Source organism: Camarhynchus parvulus, chromosome 2, assembly GCF_901933205.1.
Source record: "Camarhynchus parvulus chromosome 2, STF_HiC, whole genome shotgun sequence".
NCBI lineage: Eukaryota > Metazoa > Chordata > Aves > Passeriformes > Thraupidae > Camarhynchus > Camarhynchus parvulus.
In genome coordinates, this window is record NC_044572.1 from 79,478,404 (window position 1) to 79,505,169 (window position 26,766).

At 39.4% G+C, this 26,766-nt stretch overlaps 1 protein-coding gene across 7 annotated transcripts in view; it reads left to right on the plus strand.

Moving 5' to 3' along the window:
* Window positions 1–26,766, plus strand: part of CTNND2 (catenin delta 2) — a 636,038-nt gene that overhangs the window by 207,180 nt on the left and 402,092 nt on the right. The window contains exon 1 of one of the 7 annotated variants that reach the window (XM_030971659.1): window positions 11,677–11,955. The exons of the other annotated variants lie outside the window; for them this stretch is intronic. The gene's annotated coding sequence lies outside the window, so the exon portion shown is untranslated. Of the gene's footprint in view, window positions 1–11,676; window positions 11,956–26,766 lie in introns of those variants that run through there. 7 annotated transcript variants of the gene reach the window in all.

The window sequence follows — 26,766 nt, forward strand, 5'->3', positions numbered from 1 at the left end:
AGCCATTGTCCTGTTCAGTGGAACACTGCCCATGAGCACAGTGCCACAGGCTCTTGTCCATGATTTCCTGCTGCAATGCTAAAAGTGAATATCCCCTCAGGCTGTGAGAGCAGGGGAAATCGCTGCTCTACGCTCTCCTTACTCACTGCTTTCAATTGCCTTCCCACAGTCTAAATAATTTGGTTTAGGCTTATGAAGTAGTGTGAATTAATCTCCAGACTGACTTTATTTCACTACTTAGTGCTAAACAGCTGGCAAAAGAATTGGTTTTTTTACTGAAGCATGTCTCATTTTCTCATTGTTTTCAGTAAAGGAGCAGAAAGGTGGACGTGATTATCAATTATGATTATCACTTATTTACATCTGCTTGAAATTCTAGATGCTTGATAAGTCTACTTGTTTTATTGAATATAAAAAAACCTTTCTATTAAAACCCAGAAGTTTTTTATTATTATTTTGGTACATCTTGCTGTATTAATGCAGTCACTAAGAACATGGAGGTTGTCATTTACTACCTGCTAGAAGGCTGTACTGCTTGCAGCTATAAGTAATATAATATTCTGTAAGTTCTAAGCAGATTAATCTCTAGGTACCCTTTGCATAAAGATTTCAAGTATGGAAAAACTTATTTAAATGGGTGCAACACTCTCTGCTCATATATTTACTCCTGGGATGCATATGGCAGCTATGTTGCAGCTATATGCCACATTTTCCAATGTTGCATAAACATTTACCTGTTTCAGACCTTTCAACATGAGCAAGTGTAACTTCCTTCCATGATTCTGCATTTATTTGCAATTATTCTTATTGTTAGAATAAGTAAAGGCCAAATTGGATGCTGTCTAAGCCAGGCAGGTCCATTAGAATCAGTTCTTTTGTTCTCCGAAACAGCTCCAGCTGACATGTATGGCATATGTCTGCATGTGAGTGAGCAGAACTGCTCTCCCAAGGCCACAGGGGGCACAACCCAGTCTGTAAGTGGAAGAAACCCACCATGTGCCTGTGCAGTTAGGGGGTTTTTAGTTTAGAAATGTGCAGTAGGCATCACTTTCCTCATTATGAAGGAAATTTCAATTGTAATTTACACAAATGCCTGCAGAATAGGTCTCAAGATTCTTTTAGGCAGATACAATTGCTTGTATTCATGCAGAAAGTCCCTGTTCTCTGTCATGCCCTTGGTTTTAATCTCCATAACATCCTAGCTGGGAGAAATTCTGTCTGTAACTAGCAAAGCATAAAGACAACTTCATTTACAGTAACTAGGCCCTATCCACCAGTTTTTGAGCACACCCCAAAGACACCCCTTTTACTCTGGAGGCCAAGGGAAGGAGACAGTCTTCCCTGAGACATGGTGTTGTCAGCTATTTCAAAGTTGTTTCGGGAGCCATGAGTTAGGGAAGACTTTAGCTGTTCTTATAAAGGTAGGCAGCATGAAAACGGTTCATATTAGAAGGGTTAAATTCCTTACTCAACTAAGACATCCTGGGAAATGTATTGCTACCTTTCTGTGGCCACTCCCAGCAAATACTTTGAATGTAGGGAGTTTGAGTTCGTATGTGGATCAACACATGGTAACTTTTCACTTTCCAGTTTATAGAGATAATGTAATCTCATAAATATAAGTTCTTAGACCGAACATTCACTTGGTAGTTTCCACTAATGTTTTCTACCCAGTGTATCAGCTTGGTTTACTGATAGCTTTTATATCACACGAGGGCAGCTACTCAAAAAGCTTAGAAACAGATTTTGAATTTAACACTTGTGGGCAAGGTGTAAAGGCTGACAGACAGCTCAGCATGGGCCAAGACACAGGCAGAAATTCTTGCACGATGTGTTGCCATGAAAAGAAAGGAGACAATAAATTTGCATCACAGCATGGGAAGATGCAATGACCAAAATCTCTTGGCATCTCTGAAGAGGGAGAAGAAAATATTGTGGTGGAGCACCCTGTGCACAGAAAAATAATGATCCACTGGTCAAAGCTACTTGTGGTTTACTGGGCACATAAAGGTTGGGTGAAAGGTATTGTAGGTATTACGTGTACTGTCACACTTGAAGAATAAAAGAGGCGCTGTAGGACAGCACCTTGCCTGGGGAGGACACTGCCCTGCTCATGGTGGAGGCATGCCTCTCCCTGCTCCAGTGCAGCTCAGCCCTGTTGCTCCATGATGGTCACTGGAGACAGCACCTGGTGCTCAAAGCAGAGCTGGAGTTCAGCCCCTTCTCACATGGGCAGGGGTGTGTGCTTTTGATGGGCAGTGAAGGTCTGGCACTGCAGCCTGTTGGTGCTGCACAGGAAACGGTGGATCTGGCCTCCAGGCTGAATTGAAATAGTTGTGTGGTTTTGGGGCACTGAGGTTTTTGGGGTGCTAATAACCTCCTGCCATATTTTGAAGTGGAAAGAGGCAATTTGAAGGTAAGTTTGATTTAAAAAAATATACTACTGCACTACAAGTAACTAGCAACATAGTCTCCAAGTGTGTGTGCAGAAAGAGCAGTAGGTGTTATTTCTTCACAAAATATTGTTTGATTCAATTGAGAACACAGGCAGAGAGATAACATGCCAACAGAGGGAAGGAATTGTGTGCTTGAATGTTGCTGGGATTTGTTTTTCCTTAAGGGAACTGGATTTAATGTAAGGAGAGCAAAGTGACAGGAAAGAATAGGGGAGTGATTGAGAAGAGAAGAAGAAAAATACAGAGCTGCAGAGTGAAGTGTGAAAAGGATGTTATTTAAATGTAGCATTGTTATTAGACTGAATGCCTTATTGACTGGAAAATGTTAGCAGAAAGTTAAATAATTAATTGGTCTGTTAATCATTGTCCAAGTTTCTTTCTCTTGGGTGTATACAACATTGTTTCTTGGTATTTGCCACAAATATTCAACAGGTAGAATGTGAGGCATTTAGTATTTGCTATGGTAATATGTGACTATACTTCATAACTTACTGTTCTACAAAATCATTGTGTCTGTAAAAAAACTTATGGAACAGATGCACTGTGTGCTTTTAGGAGGAAAAACCCCAATACCAAAACCACACCAAAACTACAGCTCCATCCTTATCTGATTAAAAACCTAAACTGAAACTCCAGTAGCCAAGCAGTCATGATTGTCCAAAAGAATTCCCTGAAACAGATGTAATTTTTTAAATTGATATGACTGCTGTAGCAAGCGAAGGTTAGTATGGCTGTCACCTTGAAAGGAATGGTGGGTGTAGTCATTAACAGGTGCCTCTTTCTCTTTCCTGGTAGTATCAGTGTCTCAAACACCTTTCTGAACATCAGATTCATCCCCAGCTTTTTATCTGTTCTCTTTTTATCCCTCAGCCTCCACAACTCCCTTCTGATCAGGTTAACTTGTTTTCATTTGTGGCAATCATTCATCAGTTTATTCTGAGTACTTCTACAGCCAAAACAGAAATCCATTAAATCTATATAGCAGTTTAATCTCAACCAATAATTGCTCATTAATCTTGCTGGAAATACACATTTTCTTCAGCCCATTGGCAAGGCACAAGCTTGAGGAAAAAAATGAAGTATTTAATCAGTTTTTTAAAGTTTGTTAATGACAAATTCTGGCTGACAGATTAAAAAATTAGGTCTGCTGCATTGGGGTGCATTCAGTTTTTAAAAAGTGATTAACTATATGCCAAGTTGTCAAAGAAATTTTGCATGAAAAAAGAGGAGTTGTTAACATTATTATGTCTCTGCCCAATGATTTTATAATGTCCATTTTAAATATACATGGAAAAAATAAGTCAGTATCATACAGTAATTTTCAAAAAGTGGAGTTTTTAACTATGAAAAGAGAAGCCTGAAACACCTTTTATGCTCACTCATAACGTCCCCCAGTTTTTTCTCCCATCAGTTTGATTTTAGAAACACTTCTGTATTTCCCTCTAAAATTTTAGTTGCATCTGCTAGCTAACTGAATTGAACACAGATTTTGGCTTTTCTGTCCTGAAGAACTTCTCCTTGTTCTTGCTCTCCCATCAAACCATGGCTGCATCCTGGGAGACTCAGTTTTCCAGCACAGTTGGATTTGCTGACACAGGTAGGTCATGGCCTGGGTTGATTTAGAAGTCCCACACTTGCTAAATAATTCAACCTATTTTATGGCTACTTGGTTAATACCCAGTTTCTGTGGAGTTGGTAAAGTGTCTGACAAAAGGTCAAATTGATTGCACTGCTTCTCTCTGTTGAACTTTTGCTGCTTCCTCATGCTGCTGTCCATATATCTTCCCTCCTGATTGATTTTCTTAATTCAAAAATTGATGCAAAAAAGTCTTTTCTAATGAAAAGCATGTTTGTCAATATTCTCCACTCCCTTTATGGATTTCTGTGCGTTGTTACTTTGATTACCAGCTCCTGACCTGTTTATATTCTGGTGTGCTTGAAAACCCAAACCTTCTTTCTCCAAATGTGTAGTTTCATTTTAAAGATCTTTTTGAGAGCAGAAAGCAGCCTCATGCTACCTGACCCACACTGTATTTTTATATTCAGAAAGAGAAGAAAAACAACCTGTTGTGAGCATCAGGTCTTTATTTCTGGTCAGAGATGGATTCCCAGATAAAAGGATATATTTCTTCTTTTTCTTGTGACACAAAGTCAGACTTCAAAAGCCTTCTACTTGTTCCAAGTGAGTTGGAGGCTGAAGCTGTGACACCGTGTAAGGCTGTATATGACATACACCGCTGCTGTGCACTTGTTCAGTGCAAAGTATTGAGTCTTGAACTCTTTTTAGTTTGATAGAAAACCCATCATAATGTTTGACTATTACAAAGCTTCAGCCTCGCAGATGTTGAACTTTTCTTGATGCCTGTATACATCATACAAGATGAAGCAAGTGAAGCTGCGTTACAGACATTGTTTCGTGTTGTGATGATGAATTATTTCTGCCACTGATCACCATGCCAGCAATGGAGTACATGGCTGTAATAACACATTTTCACATTCCATTTGTTAGTTCCAGTATTGATTAATTTTTTTCCAATGTAGCCTTAGACTTTCTTTGAGGTCAAATGCAGCAAATTTTGAGGATTTCTCTATTCAAACAGTAAATACTAACTAAAAAAGATCCTATAATTCAAGTGAAAATAGCTCACATTACCCAATCCTCCAAGATTTTAAACAGTTGAGCACATCCTCTCATTAATTTGGTTTTTCAGAATTCTGTATTGTTGAAGTTTAATAAGAATACACATGTAACCAAAGCACTTTCCCTCCCTACATTTCTTAAAGTTGTTCTAGAAGGGTGTGAACATGAACTCTGAACTGGCATCAAATTTGAAAGACCAAATTTTGATCAGGAAATCTTTAATAACAATTTGATGTGAGGGAAGTGAATTGGCAGTCCAAGTGGAGACCAGTGACAAGTGGTGTCCCTCACTGATTGGTATCGGGACTGGTGATTTTCAGCATCTTTGTTGGCAACACGGACACTGGGACAGAGTTCACTCTTAGCAGGTTTGCTGGTGACACCAAGCTCAGTGATGTGATCAACACGACTGAGGAAGAGATACCATCCAGCAGGACCTGGACAAACTTGAGAGGTGGACCTTTGCAATCCTCATGGAGTTCAGCAAGTGCAAGGTGTTGCATCTGGGTCAGGGCAATCCCAAGCACAAATATAGGCTCTGTGGAGAATGGATTGAGAGGAGCCCTGTGGAGAAGGACTTGGGTGCATTGCTGGACAAGAAGCTTGATGTGAGTTGACAATATGCACTTATAGCCCAGAAGGTCAACTGTATCCTGAGATGCATCAAGGAAGCAGGACCAGCAGATCAATAATGGAGGTGACTCTGCCTGTCTGGTCTGCTCTTGTGAGATCCCACCTGCAGTGCTGCATCCAGCTGTGGAGGAAGGCCCTGAAGATGCTAAGAGGCCTGGAACAGCTCTCCTATGAAGACAGACTGAGAGACTGGGGCTATTCAGCCTGCAGAAGAGAAGGCTCCAGGGGGACCTTATAGCACCTTCCAGTGCCTAAAGGAGGCCTACAGGAAAGCAAGAGAGGGATTTGTTACAAGGGCATGTAGTGACAGGACAAGGGCGAATGGCCCTAAGCTGAAGGACGGCAGGTTCAGTTTAGATATTAGGAACAGATTCTTTACAATGTGGGTGGTGAAGCACTGGAACAGGTTGCCCAGAGAGATTGTGTATGCCCCATCTCTAGAAGCGTTCAAAGTCCAACATGGATGGGGCACGGAGCAACCCGGTCTAGTGGAAAGTGTCCCTGCCCATGGAGGGAGAGTTGAAACTACATGATTTTTAAGGTCCCTTCCAACCAAAACTATTCTACAAATCTGTGGTTCTTTCTTCTTATCCTAATGCATTGTATTCTGCATTGCTGGGCATCTATTAGATTTTTCTCATGTTGTGAAGAGGCAATGAAGCTATTCTGGATGACTTACCTAGCAGTAATTCCTACCAGTGCACCATTTTTCTTCTGTTTTAACTATAGATATTCAAGATGAAATATTATAAACAAATTGCAGGCTACAAACTAGTCTCATTTGTGCTCATTGCAATATAGCCGTAAATGCACATAGATGGTAGAAACAGAATATTCTTTTGAGGGAGAATTTCTTCAGTTTCTTCTATATTTTCTGCATAAGTCAACAACCAAGAATTGAAAAACAAGGGGAAAAAATCCCCAGTGTCATGGCTTCTGTGCCCTTTTTTATGCTTGCATTTAATCTTTCTGATAGTGAAGACTACTAAGTAGCACAGAATAGTCTGACCGTTGAGCACTGCCTATGAGAGGAGGGTGGTGTGGGTTTCTGGAGAATGAGGTTAACTATCAGATCCCGTGGTTTTGATGGTGATTAAATCATCAACAGAAAAAACCATGTGGATTACACTATGGAATAACCTCCTTCTTTTTTGCCCTTTTTTGTCCCATCCCACTTCTCTGATACAAAACTCAGAGCAGCTTTCTGTAACAAGGCCCAGGTGATTCATGTTGTCTCCAAGAAACTGGGATTATCTTCAGCATGTCTTCTGAAGTTGTTTTGCTTTCTATTCTATGACTTAAATGTGGCTCACATTCTGCAAAGTTCTTGCTGTGTGTTAAAAACATTTAGCAATCATGTTTTTCTCAAAGCTGCTACATAGTAGTAGGAAATTCTTAGTAGTTCTTCTAACAAAGCTGGCTAGCAAATGGGCATTTTCTCTTCTTGCTTTCTGTTACTGAATTGGTTATTCCCCCAAACAGGAAAACAGAGTAAGTCTTAAAGACTCTGTGGCCTGTAATGTAATTCAAAAATAATTTTGCTATTCATTGGTGTTACAGAACATAAAGAGCAAAAGTTGGTAGAAATAAGTGCTATCTACTACTGTCTATTCAGACCCTGAAAAAGCCTTTCTTAATTTATTATGCAAGAACAAAATTCCCTGTTTATTCATTTTGCCTGAGTTTAGTATGTCATGGAAGAAAAACTGTAGGGATCTGCAGGGTCACCATGCCCAGTATCACACAAACCTCTTGCTTATTCTTAGAGTGGTCATTCTCATAGGGTTATCAAATCAAGAGAGAAACATGAGTAAAATATAGTAAGATATTCTGACAGAGGCCTGAGCTTCTGAAAAACATCTGAAGTTTTTCAGTATTTGAGGACTATTTCATGGTAACTTAGTGTCCCAGAAAATGTCAGTAGAGAAAAAGGAAAAATTCTGGAGTAATCTCTGCATATGCATAGATTGTCAAGCAGAAGAACAGCAAAGGGTCCCCCTATAAAGGGTTAAGGAGGAAAAAAACCCTACCATAACTCAGTACAGAAACTACCTCAGTAAATATTTACTTTATTTCATTTAAATGAAATAGGTACAGCAGTTTATCCTGTGCATGAGTGTTGGCTCACTACACACATTAGGGTAGCACAAGCTAACCCTTGGCTCTGGCCTTAGTACAACTGCATTGAAATGTTTACAGATGTATCTTTTCTGAAAACATAGATTTCTGTATTGATGTTTTTCAGTAAAGTTACAATGAATCCACCTAGGCCCTACACTCTTGATGTTTGGAAATGTTTCAAGTTATTCTTGATGAGCCAACGTGAAAAAAGGGGAATGGGCACTTGTGTAGATTAAAGTGAGGTGTGGATGTTTGCATAAAAACACTGAATTATGGTTCAGAGATAACTGTTCATGTGTTGCATGAATGAAAGAAAAATCATATACCTGATCTCCTTTCTCAGCATTCCAACTACAACACAGATTTCCTTTTATTCGAGTAGTTCAGGGATAAATTATAGGGTTTCTTTCTGTTTCTCTCTGTTCAAACTCCCAAAGTTTGCACAGCTTCAGCATACAATGGGTCAAATATCAACAGAGCACTTAAGGAGTTGATCAATTTTAAGTTTGTGGGAGTTTCTGTGATTCAGAAAAAGTAGGTATTCTACCAATATACAGTAACAGTGTATGGGTTTGAAATGGGAATAGTTTTGCTCCACTTCCATCAATCAGTTTTATGAGATAGAATCCCTTTATATAAAGATAGCAATCTGCACAAATGTCAAATGATTGAACAAGTCTTTCATGAATATGTGGCAATCCATTTTAATACCGATCATTGATTTTGGCAATGAGAGTGAAATCCCTTTGAATTGTATTGATAGGTCAAATTTCTCTATTAAATATACTGCAAAATGGCCTGAGTGTTGTGCAGTGCTGCAAAAGATGCAATAACTTTATAGTACCTGTTTTCTTATTTTTTTAACTGAGCTTTTCTGAGGTGGGGATGCATATTAGCTCATTGAAATGAAACAGGATGGCCCTTCACAATATTTTAATAAAAGAGAACATGCTCAGGCTGCTATGTAATTAACTTATGCCTTTGAGATATTCTTGCATGTAGAGTAGATTTCTTTTCCTATTAAATTGCCATTTATTTGTGACCTTTAATGTATCACAAACAGTCTTCTTTCTACATCCTAAGCAGCTCTGGAGCACAACAATAAACTGTTGTATTGCTCTCCTTAAATGACACATCTTGGCAGAGTTACAAGGAAGCTAGTAGGTTTGCCATTCAGGAGCTAAAATAAAGGACTTATCCGTTGCTCCCAGCAACATTTTACTTCCTTGAAGTTTTAGAAATACAATTAACTGTTGGATTTTCCCCTTCCAAAAGTTTCTGGGATAAGTAGCTGATTGTGTCCTTTTATATTATTATTATTGTTGTTGTTACCATTATTATTATTTCTTTGGCCTCAGTAGGTGTTTAAAATACGCTTCTAGTGCTAAACCTCTGAACCTTCTTTGGAGTTATCTGTTTCTTCCCTCCCTTTTGGGAGGAAGCTGAGGGCAACCCCTGCACCTGGCAGCACACACAAACCCAGGCAAGATTGGTAGAAGCCAAATCAGCTACTTTTTTGTCCCTTCAGATGCTGAAATGCTGCTTTTCCTTCCTCGATGTATATGCCTCGTCCTGTCAAATCAAGCAAAAGTGACCTCAGCTTCATTGTGACATTTTGAGAGAAGGCTACTGAAGTGTGCAGTGAAATTTTATGATTCCTAATCAAAAGTGGTACATATTAATGATAGGGGATGTTAAGTACATGGTCACTGGGGTTCAGAGAAAGGGGTGGCTCTATGTAAGTAGAAAGGAGCTGCTTTTTTGAGATCTGTATTGAATATGGAATTTTAAGAAAAGGCTAAAATGCAAGTCTCTAGTCAAGTCCTGCAGCCTTTTACCTAATCATTGGCAGCAAATAACAAAGGCTGTGTGCAAGGAATTCTTTAAAAATGAAAATGGCTATAAAAATTACATTAAAAAACTTGGGAAGGACTCATTTTGGAGTCTAAGCTGACAGTTTATTCACACAAAGTTTTTGAGTATGAAACTTAATATTTATGTAAAGGGAAAGGCTATTTTGCCTGACAGGATCTTTATATACAAAGTAATGGAACAGTTGTTTTCTACCAGCATTCAGATAACAGATGTTGACCAATGGAAATGCATGTACTGAATAAGGCACTTTAGCAAGAAATTTTTAGGAGCAAGTTAAATATTTTTGACTTCAGCAGAATAATCGAACTTTAACATTTGCACCATGCCAAAAACGCCACCAATCTTTTATGGGCATAATTACATCTATGGGGGTCTTGCCTGGGGTGGCAGAAATTTGTCATGAATATTGATTGAGTTTCATTTCCACCTTTGGCATCTTGAACCTTGACCCAAGAGCCTTCAGACTTCAGGGTGCACACAAGGTCTTGCTGCATTCAGTGGCAAGCAATGCTGTACATGGATCTGTTCCTAGCAACGTGGTTTGGAGCCTCAGAGCTGTCCCCACTGGAGGCTGGGCCAGGGCACTTATCCCTTAGTTTGTGACCTTCTCACCTGTTGCTGTGTGCACATCAAAAAATTCAAGAGTAAGTTTTATTTTCTAGATGACTGTATATTTTAAAGTTTCACAGCTTCAGGTTATATAGTCTGAAAAGCAGAAGTTTAAAAGAAAAGTTAAAAAAAGAATATATGCCCCAAAATGTAATGCTATGTATTGTAAGAGACTGATAAGATCTGTAAGACTCTGATGTGGAGTTAAATCCATTCAGTGTGAAGTTATGCTATGCATAGAATCATAGAATATCTGAGTTGGACAGGACCTACAAGGAACATCAACCCCTGGCCCTGCACAGGACAGCCCCAAGACATCACACCATGTGCCTGAGAGCATTGTCTGAACACTTCCTGAACTCTGTCAAGCTTGGTGCTGTAAACACTTCCCTGAGGAGCTTCCCGTGCCCAATAATCCTCTGGGTGAAAAACCTTATTCTAATATCCAACCCAAACCTCTAACACAGCTTCAAGTAATTCCTTTGGGTCCTGTCACTGGTCACCACAGAGAAGAGATCAGTGTCTGCCTCTCTGCTTCCCCTCACAAGGAAATTGTGACTGCAATGATGTCTCCCCTCAGTCTCCTCCAGGCTGAACAGACCAAGTGACCTCATCCAGTCCTCAATGCAGTGTCCCCTCAAGGCCTTTCACCATCCCCGTGGCTCTCCTTTGGATAGTGTCTAAAAGCTTAAAGCTTTTTTTATATTGTGGCACCCAAACCTGCCCCCGGCACTCGAGGCGAGGCTGCCCCAGCTCAGAGCAGAGCAGGATAATCCCTCGCTTGCCTGGCTGTGATGCTGTGTCTGATGCACCCCAGGGCGCTGCTGACTCAGATTCAAGTTGCCATCGACCAGGACCCCCAGGTCCCTTTCCATGGCAGTGCTTTCCAGCCTCTGGCTCCCCAGTATGCCCATACACCCAGGACTGCCCGGCCCACTTTCCCTTTTTAAACTTCGCAGGGTTGGTGATTGCTCAGCCCTCCAATTTGTTCACTAGTAGCTTATCGACTTCCCTCAATTAGAAACCCTAAATGACTATACCTGTGTATGAAGATTGATCTGCACTCTGCTAGGAAAAAAGAAAATGCTGAAGAGGTGTGTGTGAGCCAGTGGCAGGGCCAGGGGCTGCAGCTCCCGGCCCGTGTCGCCGAGCGCGGCTTCCCCCGAGCCGCTGTCGCTCTCGCAGCGGCCGGGGGTGGCGTGGGCGGCTCCGGCGGTGCCGGGGGCGCGGGGGGCTCGTCCCGCCGTTGCCATGGAGCCCTTTGTGCCCGCCGAGCGCCTCCCCCGGCCCGCCCGCGCTGCCCCCGGGCCCGGCAGCTGCCGCCGCTGCCCGCGGCCCGGCCGCGCCCCCGGCCCCCGCCCGCCTCAGCGCACAGCGGCGCGGGCTGGGCTGCCTGTTGTTGTCGGCCGCGCGCTCTGCCCGCCGCTGGGAACGGCCGCTGCTGCTGTCCCCAAGTTTCTTTTTGTAAGGGTTAAAAGGAGAAGGGGGCATTACAAAAGAAGAGTAGAGCTGCTAGAGCCGCCGCTCCGGAGAGGAGGGAAAGTCGCCCCGGCGGTGAGGAGGCTTCCCAGGGCGCAGCGAAGTGATTCGGGAGATTAATTTACAAGTGGGCAACAAAAGGTAAATCCTGAAAGATGGATCTCTTGTGTGAGATGGAATGGGAGCTTTCGTGGAAAGGTTTATGACTTCTCTTAAAACGTCACTTTTGAATGTCTTTGGGATGGTGTTCTACTTCAAAATGCTGTAAGTCTCTTACCATAGGTAGCATAATTAGCCTGATTTTTAGAGTTCACAGGAAAGGCAAGAAAGTAAATGTTACTCTTCAGTACCTTATTTCCCCCAAATGCCTCGTGTTCTTGTTCAGCAGCACTTGATTTGACCGCCGTTATTTCCTGGTGCGACCCGTCTAAAGGAAAGCTTGAAGTAATTCCACTGAGTTATAATAATTCAACCAGCCGATCTTCCTTGTGCAAAAATGTGTTTCTGTAGATGCATGCTTTCGAGTTCGCAGACCTGTTGCTTTGAACTTCCACCCTAGAAAATGTTCTCAGTAAAATACCATATACTCAACTATAGTGATATATCTCTTTTCAAATTATAGTCTTGTGTAGGTGAGAATGGGATTTGCATTTTTTATAATTATATTTAGCCTTTCAGGCTTTGCTGGGGGCTTTTCAGGTCGATTTTTTTTTAGATGCATCAGCTAATTTGAAATTCATTACAGATAGTAAAAATAATGCATGGTTATGACTTGCTAGTTTCATCTGGTGCTGCCCAAGTCCCAGGGAAATGTGGCTGACTGTTCAAGGGATTAAATAAATGAACTTCATGTGGAAGTCAGTTGTGTGGAAAAAGTCCCGACGGCCTTCTTTTACACAGATCTGTATACTTGTTAAGGTAACAGTTCAATAGTTTTATCTTTTGGCTGAATAAATGAAATACATAAAATGTAAAAACAAACCACCCTTCCTTATGTCTAGTACTCTCTACTAACAATAAAAAAAAGAGAGTTTTTAGAGCGTGTTGTTTTTATGTATTTTTCCTGAATCAAAACACTGCAGGAATGTCTTAATGTGTTTACTAGATTACTGCATTTGTGCAATTAAAGGAGTAAACATGTATCCTCCCAAGGTCCATAAGGACTGAAATGCATGACTTAGGGGATTTTTTTTCTGATATAGTTAGTTTTTATCAGTTAAAGTAGGAAACAAAAGGTTTTCTAGATCAAAATGGTATAACTACTCAGTGTTAAGCTGAGTGCTTGGGTGTTTTGTGGTGTGGGTTTGGTTTCTTTGTTTTTCCTTTTTTTTTTCCTTCTGGTAATCTAGAATATTCATCTTTCTTCAGATGTTCCCATCTTCATTAGACCAATAGAACTTCTGCAATTACTTCAAGACCAAATTTAATTTCAAAAAAAGTTTTGTAAGACAAATTTAACATTTGACTAGTGCTCAGTAGTTTAAGTGTTGTGTGCAATTGATCCAAGCTTTTTCTCACTTGATCCAACTAGTCATTTTAACAAGTTTATACCACTAGACTGGTTTTAGTAAGACTGCTTAACTTGTTCTGTGGTATTTTTCACTTGATTGTGGCATCTTAAAGCGTGCTCATTTACTGTGGATTCTTTCAGCAGCTTTCTAATTGCAGACAGTTTAATTTTAGTGGCTTATGAAGTCGTTTGCAGAAACTGGGTACCTTCTTCCTCTCCCTCTTAAGATGTGCTGCGTAAAGGCCCCAGTTGGTCTCAACGGTGGGAAAAACATTAAAGTGACTTAGAAACACTCATGAAGTGCTCGTGAAACCTGTGGTGTCAGAGCAGTACCTGAAGTTGTTACAGCGGTTAATTCCAGTCTCCTTTACTGAAGTCCTCTGAGTCAGGTGTAGAAGTAAAAATTCAGTGAAGTTCCTAATACAGTGTGCTCTCAGTGGAACCTCCTGCGGTTGATAAATATTTCAAGAAGCTGAAAGTTAGTGATACATTTTAAATGCACTGCTAAGCTGAGTTACTTCATGGTCCTTTGCATACACATTTGCATTATTCATTTGTGCTGTGCAGGTAGATAATGGGCCAAATCTATCTTTGGTATTACTCCACTGATTTCTGAGTAACTGAGCTAATTCAACCATATGTGTACATCTTGCTTTTTGGAAGTCCAAGGCAAAGTAGGAATTACTTTGGTGATTTTATTATACAGGTAAGAGTTGTTTGTACACTAACTATTAATGTTTGGTAGCTTAAGCATTTCTTCATTAAGGTAATTGTAAGCAGAATGTATAATTTATTTTTTTCTTTTTTTTTCTGAAAAAAACCACCATGGCTAGTGTTTTAGTTGCTGAAGTGACTGAGAGATGTGATAAACCATCTTTCTGTCATTGGTAAAAGTTCATCCTAATAACCTACTAACGTAGACGTTCTTGACACACTGCTTTGTACCACAATCCACTCTCTCTGGCTGTTTTAAGCAGCCTTTCATGTCTGGGCCCATGATACTGATGTGCTGCATTTGTGTGTATGCGTGTATAGAAACTGTACGTGTATCTCTATTTTAAATAACTAGGTACTTGCTTTAACTTACAATGAGAGGCAGAGGTAACAAAAAATGGAAAGCCTTGATCATTTGCTTGGACTAGATTTAAAATGCTGGCTCTGAGCAGGTCAGTCAGATGGTAGAGTATATAATATATTTGATGGAAGCTACTATCCCTACATTTAAATGTGTATATGGAAGAGGTTATTGTTTGTGGGAGAGCTTTATTTATTTCTTTCTTTCAGAAGATAATGATGTAGAAATGTTAATGTCAAATTTAACTCTTCAATTTTAAGATCCAGAGAGATCCTATCAGAAGACCCTTAGCATGGAGTTCATGCTATTATGGATAATTTCTGCCCGAGATCAAGGCTTTTATGTGGCATTCTCAGAATGCTCATTCCAGTAATTGGCTTTTTAAAAAGCTAACTTGAAAATTACAGCAGAAACTTTGTCCTCCCAACTATGAACACATGAAAAACATCTCTGTCACTGCTGAGTGCTACAAAATTGTGCAGTTTTAGGGGTCTGGAAGAAAAAGTAGGTGGAAACACAGCTTTCATTACACTTAGTTGAAATAAGGCTCTACTTAATACACTCTGTGTCTAACATTTTCTAATGACAGTGTGCACAGACATCTTATTCAGCAGAAGTCCTTCCTGTTAGCACAGTGGACCAAATCAGAACGTAGGAGTCAATAAGAAAAACGCTTACACAAGGAGTTATCACCATTGTATGTAATTCCTGTTAAGACCAGTTCTATGAGTTTTTTTCTCAGTGGAAGGAAACATGTTGGAGTCATATAACTTTCATAGCTTTAGCAGTTGTCAGAGTAGCTAAGTCTTGGGACACCTCTTTCTTCTGTGCCAAGGAATTCTGAAGTCTATTGAGACTGCAATAAGCATTTATTGACAATTTCTTCTAAAACAATATACAGAGAAATATTATTTTTTGAACTGTTTAGCAATTACATTAAGTTGTTTGGTGATCAGCAGGCACTCAGATGTCATCACGTTTTTGGGGATTTTTCCTAGTTGTGGCATCAGTTTTCCTGGTAGAGATGAATACTGATTTTTTTTTTTAAGAAAACTTGACTTCTTTTAAATAATATTACCACTGAGCAGGTGTACACTGTGTATCTAAGATATTTTGATTGTGTAATGAATAAATTAATTAATACTGATTATTGCCATTCTCTTAGCTTTGTACGAGTGTTTTGTAAGGATATCTACATGTGGAGTGATACCAAGCAGTCAACTAGGAAACTGAGGGCAAAGATGCCTTTGCTTTCTAGTATGTACAGGCTCTCGTTCAGGCATTTGCTCAGGGCTATTTCACCTGGCACAGGTACCCATTCCTTGTGATCTCTGCATGCAGAGTGGCTTGAGGATGATGTTGGTTGCCATGGTGGGAAAAGGGCAGACTGCTTGTCCAGCCTACTGGATGGCCCAGCAGACTATAAATAAGTTACAGCATTTTTTCTACAGCCTTGGTTGTGCAGTTGCTCATTTCTATTTTGTGAACCCACTGCACAGTTGGAATTTGTAGTAAATCTGAAATCTATTAAGTCTGCTTTTCTGTGTTTCCAACTCTTTCCACTTTTCTTAACTGACAGAGTTCATGAATGTGCAAAAGGGACGTGTCTGATACAAATCTCTTGCACAGAGGATTAAAATGACTGCATCATCAATAATGTCAGAGGGGTAGTGTTGACTAAAATGTAGAAAACAATATAAAAGTTGTCGAGTCTTTGAGGTCCCCAGAACAAAGGAGGAATTGAGAATCTGACCCCATGTTCTCAGAAGGCTGATTCATTACTTTATGATATTTCATATTATACTAAAGAATGCTACACTAAAACTATACTAAGGAAAGAGAAGGATACAGACAGAAGGCTTAACAAGAATGAATAATGAAAACTTGTGACTGACTCCTCAGAGTCCGACACAGCTGATGGTGATTGGTCATTAAATAAAAACAATTCACATGAAGCCAAACAAACATTGACCAGTTGGTAAACAATCTCCAGACCACATTCCAAAGCAGCAAAACAGGGAGAAGCTATCAGATAATTGTTGTTTTCATTCTCTTCTGAGGCTTCTCAGCTTCCCAGGAGAAGAAATCCCGGCAAAGGGATTTTTCGGAAAATATGACATTGACAAAAAGTGAAGAGGAAATATTACACACTTGTAGGGTTTTTTTGCAGTTAATGTCTATCATCAGAGGGGTCAGTATTTTATTGCTGAGCCCAGTCTACCATGAACTTTCTAATCATGCTTTTGTCTTTTAAAGTCTTGAAACTGTTAGTTGTCACAAGATGGCCTTGAAGCAAGAGAAAAGTCAGCCTATTGCTGGGAGCTAACTTAGAAAACCTAAAACATTCTTCTAATGCAAGAGATGGTTAATTGACAATAGGTAAAGATAAAGAATGAAAAGAGAAGGATAGCAGAGATTTTAAGCAAACAAAACCCTTCAGATCCCAATAAACAGTTTTGCAATTTTTATTTTTTTTAAGGTCACAGTGCTACCTGTCTGCCCTGCCCTGATTTCAGGTTAGATTTCTTTTGGCTCCCCAGCTGACCCTCTCAATTGGCTTTTTATGTGATAAAAATTGAATAGTCAAATTTCAAATTGAGAGCCAAGCGTGCAAATGGCTCCATGACAGCTTTCTGTGAGGAGCGGGTTCTCATCTTTGTCCTTGGTCTCTGCTCCTTTTCTCCACCTCAGTCTGCACAGTGGCTCTGTTGTTTTTCATTGTCTTTCTGTGGCATTCAAAGCCATTATGTATTCACAGCTCTATACTGCTGAGCTGTGACTCTTTTTAAATGATTCCCACCTAATTGATACTCAGTCACATGGGTAAAGTCCTTCAGAAAAGCTCCTGTCAGCCCTGTCCCTGCCATTAGCTGGGGAGAGGGATGCTCCTCAGTTCTCATGTGAAATTTGGAGCCATTAGGGCGGGAAGTTTGTGGCTGCTGAATCAGAGGAAATATTTTTAGTGATCTGTCTCTAGTACTTACTTTTTTTTTTTTCCTAATGAACTTGATGATAGTCAGTCAAAGCTAGAAGTTCTCAGATTGTTTAAAATGAGGTATCAAGATCTGCTGAAATTAGTGGAACTTGGCTTACTTACCAGGAGGTGGATCTGTGTTGGGTTGCCTTATATTGCCCTTGTACTTATGGAAGACTTGCCTGACCTGATGCAATCCATATGTTTTGTTGTGCTCTTGCTGAAACTGCTACACAACTGCTTTAAGTAACTTCAGCCATAGTAAACTACAGCACATCTTGGCATATCCTGTGGAGGAGGTGAAATGTCACCAGCTTTATCGGCATAAACTGTATTTAAAATTATGTGCTCAGAAGGATGTAATTAAAAGAGGATAGAAAATAATATATAAACTGCAAAAGCCCTTGGACTTTCCTAAATGACTTTACAGCATCCTCACCATATTTGTTCCCCTCTAAACAGTCATAAGGGTAGACATTGCACTGGAAGGGTGTGTGCTTGACATTCATAAAGTTTCAAACACTGATGTATTTTGGGTTTGATTTTAACCAAGCACAGATGCCTAAAAAGTCATTTCCAGTAAATGATTTGCTGGTGCTAGGATCTGATGAATAACTTGCATTCCCTAATCTATTCTTGAACAAACATATAGAAAAGAATTTAGAGCAATTTTATTTTAATGTAATTGTTCCTGTATGAGATTAATACTACATATGAGTACTGAGTAACCCTAGCATTAATCATTTTTCCTTGTTCATAATTCTTTTTCTACCTCAGTTCACTGTAAGGCTATATATTCTGTGGTCCAGCAATGATTTGTGATTTTCATCACAAATAATACAGACTGTGTATTCAGTACCAAAATATGAAATGTATTGAAATTATAGTTACAGAGATGGAGAATTTTCCTTCAGCAATAGCATAACGGAGTGTATAGATTTCTCAGTAATTTTTTCTCTTATGAGTTACTTGCATCCACTTTTGAGGAGGTCATGTTATACCTCCATTCTCCCATTACTGCTCTTGTAATGTGCTGGCAGTGCATGGTTTTGGTTTGGGGTTTGGTTGGTTGGTTGGTTTTTGTTTGTTTTTGTCATTCTTTGCGTTTGTTTTGTTTGTTTGTTTGTTGTTTTGTTGTGGTTTTTTGGTTTGGTTCTTCGTCTGTGCTTTTACAACTGTTGCTTAAATTTTGTTTCATAGATGAAATAACTACTTTGTTCACTTTTCAACTGTAATGTAGTTATTGCTCTGATACCCTATGTACTTTGTTTCTAATAAGTATTTACCACAAAAAAAAGTTATTTAACTATTGTTTTAGTATACCTATAAGTGGGATTTTTGAAGTGCCATTGCCCCTCTTAAATAAGCTTCTGCAGTTTTTTTAAAGCCCATGTACATACGCATACAGCGCTGAATTATATGAAGAATGATATCAAAATTAGCCATGTCCAAATTAGCTCTGTATTTCTCAGGAGCTTTACCTGGAATGTGCATCTATATATTCCCTCAGTGCTCTTTGCACAAGTTGTCTGTCTTTGAAGAGCGGCCTTTCACATAACATTAGTCTTAACAAATTGTTATTTTCACAGTATCTTTTAGTTTGACGACCTTTAATTTTCACTGTGTTTAATAGTAGTTTAAAGTATATATTTTAATTTGTGTCAAATTATCATATTGAAGCTGTGCAGCACATCACATATAAGTTATTTCTAATATCGTATGAGCTGTCTGGCTTATACTGTAAATTTTGTACAATGAGAGCTTGCTGTAAATCAGACACATGCTCCTTGATTCAGTTGATGGAGTAGGCCAGAACTTCATTTGCTTGGTAGCTGTAGTTCTGTGCTGAAGAGCTAACACTGGGTCACAGCTTCAGGGAGGCAGGTAAGGGGAAGGGGGAAACAAAAAGTAAAGTCTTAAAAGGTAGTGATATTTTTCATTTGGACATCTAGCTGACATATTGGTCCTTCCAACTAAAGAAAAAAGGCTGCTATTATTTTAACAGCACAGTAAAAATGTATAGACATTTTCAAGGAAAGATTAAAGCAGAAGGGTTTATAGATCCATCACATCTTGAATGAGACCCAAAGCACCTTTGCAATGTCCCTGTAGGCATCTCAGGACTGGGTTACACTCAAATGGAATGGGCAAAGTTCATCTTTTTTCCTGTGAACTACAGCAATACACTGTCTGCTGGATTACCTGAAAAAATTCCTTAAAAGTTACAGGATTTCCTTTAATGGATAAACTCTTGTGATAACAGCTTCTTGACACTTGTATCTTTAGGCTCTCTTCTTTAAGCTATCATGGCAGATTTTTTTTTAAACGTTGCCAGTTTGTTCATGTGTTGGTGATGACTTGCACACAGACACAATAGCATTGCTTCAGAGCATGTGCATTACACATGTGAATTTATCTCTTTGCAGAAAATGTTACCTGAACTAATATTCTGGAAATACCAGGAGTCTACTTCAAGTATATGAGATTTTATTTATAGCCTTGCCATCTGGAAAGATACAAGGCGTCTCAGCCTTGTGAACGTGCTTGATGATGTTTGAGGAAAAATAGAGGGAATAAATTTGGCTGTGGCTCCTTTGTCATCCATGTTCCTGCACTGCTAACATGAAGACAGAAGTGAAGGTGGTTTTAGGACAAGATGCTTGCTGTTTTAAATAATAACAAAATTCTACATACTTTGGAGTGTGTTTGCTATGATGTGTAGACAAGTAAGTTACAAAGCAGCTGCCCATCATTTTCAAGTGCTCACAAGTGAAGGACAGCCCCTTGCATTGCAACTTGAGGCCATTTCTGTTACTACCTGGATGGTCAGGTACCAAGCTAGTAAGCTGGCAGCATCTGAGCTAAAAAATGTTGACATCCCTGACTTGAGTTTGCACTTTTGTGCTTTTCTAGAGAGTGAAATCCAGAAGCAGCATGACAAGTTTGGTTAGTGTGCTAAACAGCCAGTGTTTCTGGGAGCCAGGTGATGTTAAAATCAGATTGGAGTTAAATGTTTATGTGCTTAAAAGTGTTTCCCTGGTTGATCTCAGACCACTGAAGAAGCCTTGAGCAGTTGGGAGGGTGTCTGTTCTGGCAGGCTCCAGGATGGCCTTACTTCCATTGCGTCTCCTGGCTCTGAGAGTTGTCTCCTCTCCTGTGGCTTATGCAAGAGAACGTTTTCTTTGTCATTACTTTCTCTCTGCTTTTTTTCCCCAGGAATAATTAGTGCATTGGGAGTAAACAAGTACAGCAGTGATTCGAGCATTGCTGCACCACTTTCTTTCTTCTCCCAAACTTTTGCTCTGTGTTCACTCCTGCCATTCTCTACTGATGTGTTATGAATGGGTCTTGCTACATTCTTGAAGAGTTCTCTGAGTTAGGGGTGTAATTTTCTTGTCTGATATTATATATTGAACTGTTTGTTGTTTTTCATTAGGAATTGTGTGTCTGAAATTATCTTATAATGAAATTCTGAGTTCTTGTTGAGTTATTGAAATGGTTAGAAATTATATATTTGGCTGCGGTAAATGCAGCATTAGATATAAGTGGACTCATTTGCTCCTAAAGAGGAATGCATGTACAAATAGCACCGGCATCCATCAAAAAAGATTTTATTTTGTCTATATATCATGAAGATTAAACTTTCTGATTTTCTTTTTCCAAACAAAATGTGATTTATTTGCTATTTTATTTATTTTAAGATTTTGGGTATTATTGAATCATACTGTTAGTTAGTGCCCTGCTATCAGTTTTGCATGCTTGAAATCTATGACATTATTTGACTGTCAGTATCTCATTACACTGCTTTCTTCTGTAGTGTGTTCAGGGGCTGCAACTCAAAGTCTGGTAGCAATAATCTCAACTGTTTTCCTATTCTTATTTTTAGTTCTTTGGCATCAGTGTTATAATGCCTTAAAATGAAAATAAGCTTGGATAAATGGATAAAGGCAGTGCCTGGACACTCGTTAATAACTGCCTTGTCTTAGGAAGTCATACAAATAGGGGTGACTGTGGCGTAGCTGCAGGATAGAGCTGCAGGATAAGGAAACTGCCTGCTTGTCTGTGACCTCCAGATAGACTCTGGATATCTGTTTAGACAAACTCTAAAATGCCTTATGATTGGGCTTTTATTGCACATGGGCCTCCTAATGTAATCTTTTAACATTTTTAAGACAGGAAAGAGACAGAACCTAAGTTTTAATTAGTACTGGCTCATGTAAAACAGCTGTCCATAAAATCAGTGAAATTCCTATTTGGGCATAGGTGCATTTTCCAAGCTCTTACACAACCTCCTTGTGTGGGTTGCTGCCTTTCCTTTCTTTAAACATTTATTGTTAATATTCATGGAATGCTTTAAAAGAATAATTAGCCATTTTGTTATTTGGAGGGAGAAGTCAGATGCAGATTTGAGACAGTCAGCATTGGGACTTGGCATTTTATGATTGATTTTTCTGAATGGCAGAGTAGGTTTATTTAAAAAATCTCAAACACACTCTTCCATCTAAAAATCAGTATATTTGAAAGGGAATTTTGAAAAAAAAATTACATGCAAGCATTGTGAACAGATTGAAAGTTTTTCTGGGAATGGGAGGCCCAGTCATTACTGTTTGGCAGCACTGTCCTTATTGTTTCAGAATATCTTTGTGCGTGACATACTATTTTTTTTATATATATAAAGGAATTAATTTTCATTATGATTTTTGTCATTTACCTCATACTGATTTTAGTTGAAATTTTGAAGCATGCACCAGTGAGGCACAACATAGCTTTGAAACACAGTATTAAAAAAAAATAGTTTGAAAACTAATTAAAAAAATCAGTTTGCAAATAAAATCAATTTGGCTCAGTTTACCAAAACATGAGCAGGATTCAGAAACAGCTTGTTGGCTGAGCTCAACAGCAGGAGAAGCTGTAGTCGATCAGTTCTGCCCTCTTCAGCAGGTGTAATACCATTTGATGGAAATTGCAATACATGGTTTCAGGGGACATGTGGATAATGTGTCCAGATGATAGCAACATCAACAAAGTATAGAAAAAAACATGGGCAGATGTTTGGCTTATTCTGTCTACATGGTTACACGTACTTAAGCTCACTGTAATGGAGTTTATCTACTGTCGTGTTGTGTTTTGCTCTCTTACAAAGAAGGATTTTATGGCAGGCTGCTCATCTTGCAAAACAGTTCACCTGTTGCAGCAACCATATTTTGCAGCCTTAGCTGCAGGATTTTTTACCTTTTTTTTCCCCTATTCTTTCTTTCCAAATATATTGAAGTGCTTGGTTTGACTACAGTGGGATGAATTGCTTTATGGTTTTGACATACAACAGGGTATTCTTGCTGTGACTCGATACTTCAGACCTTCACAGGCAGAAGAAGATAAATTGCACACTTTTCAAATGTCACCCTTAGGGAAAAAAAAGCCTCTAGGTTTATCTAACTGAATAACTTTTACGTTTGCTTTTTATGTTCTGCTCTGTGTGTGCCAGAAGTATGTCTACTCCTAGAATTACTGAAATAGAATGTTGACTCAACTTGATCTATGGAATATAAAGTGTAGCAATAATTACTGAAAATATTTAGACAGATGTTTGAGTCATTGTTCTTCAGATCCATTGATGTATAATTAAAAGTGGTGGTGTATCCAGCTGTTCTATCATCAGGAGGTCCTGTTGGTATGGGTAGGGCATCCTGTCTCCATTATCTGCTCCTGTCTCTTTTCATTCCCACTACTAGAACTCCTTAAAATTCTAAATCAACACAGCTTGCAAATTTAAATTCAGTGCTTTGTGAGATTAATTCAAAAAATGTATTAAACTATAATTTTGAAGCTGATGTGAACATTTAAAGGAAAGGGGGTTTATCTGCTATTCATTTAATGCAGCACAAAATTAACATCTGAATCAAACAGCAAAATTTTAGTAAATAAGATGCAGCATTTATTATGAGGTCTCATTATTCCATATGCATAATAATATTTTCAAAGTGTAATTTTTTCTTCTTAAGCTGCTCAAAATGTTTCCCCCTGTTTTTCAACAAGGCACTGTGTGTTGATGTTTGTAATTAGATCATTTGCATACAGTCATTGTCATTAGAAAGTTAGCATTTTCAGTGGTTACAGTTGTCTGAGTTATCCAAAGCTTTCTCATTTAGAAATATTTGAAATTATAATTTAGGTCACATAGTTTTTGTGCTATCCATTATTTGGAGTGTTATTTCTCACATGACTGCTTCTCAAGCTTAAGCTTGTTTCACTGTAAATAATTTTGTAGTTTCCATTTTAGTGGAATTCTAACCGTAGAGTATTTTCTTTTAGGGAACACATAGTTGCGAGTTATTTATGTGAGGTACTGTATCCAGAACCATGTGTACTCAGTTGCTGTGGAGACACCTGTCATCCTGTCTTCCTAGGAAAGTGATAGTCCAGCCTGGCACCAAACATGCCCAAAGCAGTGGCGTGCAGAAAATTCGCTAGCATATACAAAACCTGTGTCACTGGCTTGAGAGATGTGTTCTGTAAATTCAGGAAAGGAAGGTAAAATCTGAAAATAACCAAACCCTATGCACTTTGGCTTACCTCCAGGAGGTTATGTTCCCCTCCGTCCAGTCCTGACAATAATCCAGTTGCCAAACTTCAATTACGATTGTCTATAGAGACTGCACCCTATGCAAGTACTGGATCCAGAAGGGCTCCTTGCACATCTCCTGTATCAAACATGAGGAACAAAAGGTAGAAACTGTCTGCAGTGTTTGTAAAGCTGCTTAAAAGGAAGGAAACTGATTTATAAGGCTTTAATTGTCAAAGGCCTCATCTTTAAGTGGTATTACACTGTTGGAGGACTTTGCTCTTCCAGAAAAAGTCATGAAAAGTGGTTAGAGGCACTTTATATTCCAATGATGCTGTCAAAGACATCCCAAACATTGTTGCAAGGTCTCTGCCCACTTTTCATGAATGTATTCAAGGGAGGGTATGCTGTATTTTTCTCTCTCTGTCTCTCTCTTTCTGGCTTTTCTCTGTAGTGGATATGAGCCAGAGAAATGTCTTTCCTGGTCAATGCAGTCTCTTGTTTGAGGAAATGAGGTAAAGTGCATCCCATTAAATTATTTCTTTCATTCTAATTTCAGCGACTTGCTTTTGGAAAGGAAATACACTTTGCCAGCCATGTAATAAAAAAAATAGTCTGTACTAAATAGGAATCAAGCTTTAGGGATGGGAAAGTAACACAATAATAAGAAGGCTTCAGCAGAGGTGAAATTTGGTTCAAAATCCTGATTTTGGTGCACTAAATATATACTTTCCCTTTTTAAGACAGAGAGGAACTTGCTGTATAAATTTTTAGCACTTGCTAAATCAGTTTGATGTCACATTTTGCTTGTCACATGATTGGATAATGTAAAATACAGAAGGAATAGACAACAGAACAGGTCCAGAAAATTAAGTAGCTTTTCTTTTATTCTTACAGTTTAGCATTGCAAATGTTTCTGGTATTTGTGTATTCCAGTCTGGTGAGACTCTCCTCGAAAGGGTCTGAATCCAAGAAGCCAGACTTACTGAGCAAAGAGGCTTCTCAGGACTGGATCCAGTGCAGCTGTCAGACTAGGGAAGGTTAGTGTTTTGCATGGCACAGGCTATTGTTTAAATTAGTCTGTGAGATGAGAGGAATAAGGTAAGGTTACCTTACTTTGTAAGGTAAAACAAGTTGAACCATCTATGATCAATTCAGAAAATAGAACAATATTCTCCCATATTGATATAATTGGATATCTTACACATTCCTAGCCTTCAGGCTCACTAGGAAGAAGCTACACCTCTCACTCTGATTAGACAGAGAAAAATTCTAGAAAATCTCTCTTTTACTACAGAAGTGTTCTGAGAGGGAGAGTAATTTTGATGGCACAAAAAAAGTTACGTAGTACAGTGTGCCTGACAACTGTCTGGTCAAATTTTGCTGCTTCTGAGATGATGTGTTTGCCTCAGTAACCTTGATAAGGTTAGTTTCAGAGAGCGCTATGCCCAGTAACTCTGTGCACCAAGACACACTGGGAGCTACCTGGCTGACAAGTAGCTTTGCCAAAAAAGGCCCTGAGGGGTCCTAGTGGACACCAAGTTGAGCATGAGACAGAAATGTGCCCTTGTGGCAAAGAAGGTAACCAGTGTCCTTGGCTGCCTTAGGAGGATGAGTGTTGCCAGCTGGTCAAGGTGATCTTTTTCCTCTTCTCAGCACTGGTAAGGCCACACCTCAACACTGGGTCCAGTTCTGGCCTTCTTAGTTCAAGACGGATACAGACATTGGAGGGGGTCCAGCAAAGAGCCACTAAGATGATGAAAGGAACATCTCTCCTTTGAGGAAAGGCTGAGACCTGAGACTGTTCAGCCTGGGGTAAAGAAGTCTTGAGGAAGGAAGTCATCAATATGTACAAACACCTAACAGAGGGTGCAAAGAAGAGGGAGTCAGATTCTTTTCAGTGGTGCCCAGGGACAGGACCAGAGCCAGTGGACACAAACTGAAACACAGAAGGTGCTGTTTGTGTTGAGTTTGTGAGGGTCCCTAGGATGAAGTGAGAGATGATGAATCTGACTCCATCTTCTCAGAAGGCTGATTTATTATTTTATGATATGATATTATATTAAAGAATGCTATACTAAAACTGTACTAAAGAAAGAGAAGGATACAGACAGAAGGTTTAGCAAGAGTGATAATGAAAAACTTGTGACTGACTCCTCAGAGTCCAACACAGCTGATGGTGATTGGTCATTACATAAAAACAATTCCCGTGAAACCAGTCAAACATGCACCTGTTGATAAACAATGTCCAAACCACATTCCAAAGCAGCAAACACAGGAGAAGGGAATCAGATAATGATTATTTACATTTTTCTCTGAGGCTTCTCAGCTTCCCAAGAGGAGAAATCCTGGCAAAGGGATTTTTCAGAACATATGACAGTGACACTGTATGAACACCAGGAGACACACCATTACTGGGAGAGTGACTGAACATTGGAACAAGTTGCCCAGAGAGATCGTAGGTTCTTCTTCCTTAGAGGTATTCAAAAGCTACCTGGACAGGGTCCTGGACAGCTTGCTCAGCGTGGCCTTCTGTGAATTGGACATGGTGGCCTCCAGAGGCCCCTGCCTACCTCCACACTTCTGTGATCCTTTAAATGTGCCTGCCATGCATGGTTAGGGCATATGTCTAGTGCTGATGCATTACATCCTGGTTTGTGAGCAGGCTGGGGATTGGAAACAGACAGAGTAATCTTGCGTCTGAGTTATGTTGTGTAAGCAGAGATTGCAATTCCAGATTCTCATTATTTCAGACTAGCGAAGATCATTCAGAAGTGTCACATCGCATCTCATTTCTGTCTTTGAGATGTTTGGCTGTGCAAATCATATAG